A 5000-nucleotide genomic window follows, 5' to 3' on the forward strand; every position below is an offset into this window, starting at 1 on the left:
GATCCCGCTGCCGGTCCAGCTGCCGCGACCCTCGGTCCGACTGGGGCTTAGACATGGAATGAGCTCCGTATGCCTAAGTCAACCCACGGAACGAGCGTGCGTGCGCTCAGCCGGCCGGAGAGGCAGGATGCGCAAGCCGGGGATCGATCGGGTGCTAGGTGGGTTTAGGCACATCTTCAAATTTCTGCCGTGCCAATGCCATTTTTATGGCTTGTAAATTCATACAATGGTCCCCTAAGCCTTCACGTGAAGTTTCGTTGCAAGATGACTCGTTTTCTATTTTTCACGATTTTCGAAACTTTTTGCGGTTCGGGATTTTTTAGAATTTTTTCAGAAGGAGTTCTGGCCCCAAATTTTGTGGACGTGATCCTTCTATTTTTGTTGGCATGCACAAAAAAATTCAGCTAAAAACTCGAACCGGAGAAGATTTCGTGACCGTTTGAAAAAAGTGTCCCCATTTCAGACACTTTAACGGCTACTGGCAGCAAACCTGTAAAATCTCAAACGCTCTTTAAGGGGGTGTGAGTTCTCAGAGGTTTGATGAGGGATAGGGGGCCAACACAAGGGCCAAGTACCAGCACCCATCGCACGTCATGTGCGCACACCCCCCCGGCCCCCCTCCCAATCGCCGGAACCCCAATGCCGCCGGTCAGGTTCTCCGGCGGTACTCCGGCGATGCTCCGGCGATGCTGTCCCGAGTGAAAAAAATGCGGCACCAGCACATGCTGGAGCCAAGCATGGGCACCGTGGCTCAAAATCGAACTTCGGCCAAGGCCTCGACCATCAATGGCACATGATGACGCATGGTGATGGCACATGCATCGACCATCATCGGCATAGGCTGCCCTTCGGTACGGGCACTTGCCTCGACCGCCATCGGCACAAGCTGGGCCCTGGTGTGGGTTGTTGCCTCGATCACCAGCGGCAGATGCTGAGCCTTGGTGCGGGCGGTTGCCCCGATAACCATCGGCACACCCTGGGCCCTGGAGCGGCCGGTTGCCTCGATCACCATCGGCAAAAGCTGGGCCCTGGTGCGGGCGCTTGCCTCGACCACCATCGGCACACGCTGGGCACTGGTGCGGGCGCTTGCCTCGACCACCATCGGCACACCTGGGCCCTGGTGCGGGCGCTTGCCTCGACCACCATCGGCACACGCTGGGCACTGGTGCGGGCGCTTGCCTCGACCACCATCGGCACACGCTCGGCCCTGGTGCGGTCGGTTGCCTCGAGCACCATCGGCACACGCTGGGCCCTGGTGCGGGCGCTTGCCTCGACCACCATCGGCACACGCTGGGCCCTGGTGCGGCAGGTTGCCTCGAGCACCATCGGCACACGCTGGGCCCTGGTGCGGTCGGTTGCCTCGACCACCATCGGCACACGCTGGGCCCTGGTGCGGGCGCTTGCCTCGACCACCATCGGCACACGCTGGGCCCTGGTGCGGCAGGTTGCCTCGAGCACCATCGGCACACGCTGGGCCCTGGTGCGGTCGGTTGCCTCGATCACCATCGGCACACGCTGGGCCCTGGTGCGGGCGGTTGCCTCGACCACCATCGGCACACGCTGGGCCCTGGTGCGGCAGCTTGCCTCGAGCACCATCGGCACATGCTCGGCCCTGGTGCGGTCGGTTGCCTCGACCACCATCGGCACATGCTGGGCCCTGGTGCGGCAGGTTGCCTCGACCACCATCGGCAGCCTCGACCACCATCGGCACACGCTGGGCCCTGGTGCGGGCGGTTGCCTCGACCACCATCGGCACACGCTCCGCCCTGGTGCGGTCGGTTGCCTCGAGCACCATCGGCACACGCTGGGCCCTGGTGCGGCAGGTTGCCTCGACCACCATCGGCACACGCTGGGCCCTGGTGCGGGCGCTTGCCTCGACCACCATCGGCACACGCTGGGCCCTGGTGCGGCAGGTTGCCTCGACCACCATCGGCACACGCTGGGCCCTGGTGCGGGCGCTTGCCTCGACCACCATCGGCACACGCTGGGCCCTGGTGCGGGCGCTTGCCCCGACCACCATCGGCACACGCTGGGCCCTGGTGCGGCAGGTTGCCTCGACCACCATCGGCACACGCTGGGCCCTGGTGCGGGCGGTTGCCTCGAGCACCATCGGCACACGCTCGGCCCTGGTGCGGTCGGTTGCCTCGAGCACCATCGGCACACGCTGGGCCCTGGTGCGGCAGGTTGCCTCGACCATCATCGGCAGCCTCGACCACCATCGGCACACGCTGGGCCCTGGTGCGGGCGCTTGCCTCGACCACCATCGGCACACGCTCGGCCCTGGTGCGGTCGGTTGCCTCGAGCACCATCGGCACACGCTGGGCCCTGGTGCGGCAGGTTGCCTCGACCACCATCGGCACACGCTGGGCCCTGGTGCGGGCGGTTGCCTCGAGCACCATCCGCACACGCTGGGCCCTGGTGCGGGCGCTTGCCTCGAGCACCATCCTGGGCCCTGGTGCGGCAGGTTGCCTCGAGCACCATCGGCACACGCTGGGCCCTGGTGCGGCAGGTTGCCTCGAGCACCATCGGCACACGCTGGGCCCTGGTGCGGGAGCTTGCCTCGAGCGCCATCGGCACACGCTGGGCCCTGGTGCGGCAGGTTGCCTCGAGCACCATCGGCACACGCTGGGCCCTGGTGCGGTCGGTTGCCTCGAGCACCATCGGCACACGCTGGGCGCTGGTGCGGGCGCTTGCCTCGACCAGCATCGGCACACGCTGGGCCCTGGTGCGGCAGGTTGCCTCGATCACCATCGGCACACGCTGGGCCCTGGTGCGACAGGTTGCCTCGAGCACCATCGGCACACTATCGGCCCTGGTGCGGGCGGTTGCCTCGACCACCGTCGGCACACGCTGGGCCCTGGCGCGGGCGCTTGCCTCGAGCACCATCGGCACACGCTGGGCCCTGGTGCGGGCGGTTGCCTCGAGCACCATCGGCACACGCTGGGCCCTGGTGGGTTTAGGCACATCTTCAAATTTCTGCCGTGCCAATGCCATTTTTATGGCTTGTAAATTCATACAATGGTCCCCTAAGCCTTCACGTGAAGTTTCGTTGGAAGATGACTCGTTTTCTATTTTTCATGATTTTCGAAACTTTTTGCGGTTCGGGATTTTTTAAAATTTTTTTATAAGGATTTTTGGCCCCAAATTTTGTAGGCATGATCCTTCTATTTTTGTTGGCATGCACAAAAAAATTCAGCTAAAAACTCGAAGTAGAGAAGATTTTGTGACCGTTTGAAAAAAGTGTCCCCATTTCAGACACTTTAACGGCTACTGGTAGCAAACCTGTAAAATCTCAAATGCTCTTTAAGGGGGTGTGAATTCTCAGAGGTTTGATGAGGGATAGGGGGCCAACACAAGGCCAAGTACCAGCACCCATCGCACATCATGTGCGCACACCCCCCCGGCCCCCCTCCCAATCGCCGGAACCCCAATGCCGCCGGTCAGGTTCTCCGGCGATGCTCCGGCGATGCTCCGGCGATGCTCCGGCGATGCTCCGGCGATGCTGTCCCGAGTGAAAAAAATGCGGCACCAGCACATGTTGGAGCCAAGCATGGGCACCGTGGCTCAAAATCGAACTTCGGCCAAGGCCTCGACCATCAATGGCACATGATGGCGCATGGTGATGGCACATGCATCGACCATCATCGGCATAGGCTGCCCTTCGGTACGGGCACTTGCCTCGACCGCCATCGGCACAAGCTGGGCCCTGGTGTGGGTTGTTGCCTCGATCACAATCGGCACATGCTGAGCCTTGGTGCGGGCGGTTGCCTCGAGCACCATCGGCAGACCCTGGGCCCTGGTGCGGTCGGTTGCCCCGATAACCATCGGCACACGCTGGGCCCTGGTGCGGGCGCTTGCCCCCAGCACCATCGGCACACGTTGGGCCCTGGTCCGGGCGGTTACCCCCAGCACCATCGGCACACGCTGGGCCCTGGTGCGGGCGGTTGCCCCCAGCACCATCGGCACACGCTGGGCCCTGGTGCGGGCGGTTGCCCCCAGCACCATCGGCACACGCAGGGCCCTGGTGCGGGCGGTTGCCCCGAACACCATCGGCACAAGCCGGCCCTTGGTGCGGGCTCCTGGCTCGACCACCATCGGCACACGCTGGGCCCTGGTGCGGGCGGTTGCCTCGAACACCATCGGCACACGCCGGCCCTTGGTGCGGCCGGTTGCCTCGACCACCATCGGCACACGCTGGGCCTTGGTGAGGGCGCTTGCCTCGACCACCATCGGCACACGCTGGGCCCTGGTGCGGGCGCTTGCCTCGACCACCATCGGCACACGCTCGGCCTTGGTGCGGGCGCTTGCCTCGACCACCATCGGCACACGCTGGGCCCTGGTGCGGGCGGTTGCCTCGACCACCATCGGCACACGCTCGGCCCTGGTGAGGGCGCTTGCCTCGACCACCATCGGCACACGCTGGGCCCTAGTGCGGGCGCTTGCCTCGACCACCATCGGCACACGCTCGGCCTTGGTGCGGGCGGTTGCCTCGACCACCATCGGCACACGCTGGGCCCTGGTGCTGGCGGTTGCCTCGAACACCATCGGCACAAGCCGGCCCTTGGTGCGGGCGGTTGCCTCGAGCACCATCGGCACACGCTGGGCCCTGGTGCGGGCGGTTGCCTCGACCACCATCGGCACACGCTGGGCCCTGGTGCGGACGGTTGCCTCGAGCACCATGGGCACACGCTGGCCCTTGGTGCGGGCTCTTGCCTCGACCACCATCAGCAGAAGATGGCCCCTACGTCGAACACCATCGATACATGCCGGGCCTTGGTGTGGGCACATGCCTCGAGCTGGTGCGGGCGGTTGCCTCGACCACCATCGGCTCACGTTGGCCCTTGTTGCGGGCACATGCCTCGACCACCATCGGCACCTGCGCACCCTCGGTGTGGGATTTGCTTGTTTGGAAAAAGTGTCCCCGTTTCAGACATTTTAACGTCTACTGGTAGCATATCTGTAAAATCTCTAATGCTCTTTAGGGGGTGGTGGTCCGGCAC

This window comes from Durio zibethinus, unplaced genomic scaffold, assembly GCF_047325235.1.
Source record: "Durio zibethinus cultivar Kanyao isolate XHJ-2024 unplaced genomic scaffold, ASM4732523v1 HiC_scaffold_387, whole genome shotgun sequence".
Classification (NCBI taxonomy): Eukaryota; Viridiplantae; Streptophyta; class Magnoliopsida; order Malvales; family Malvaceae; genus Durio; species Durio zibethinus.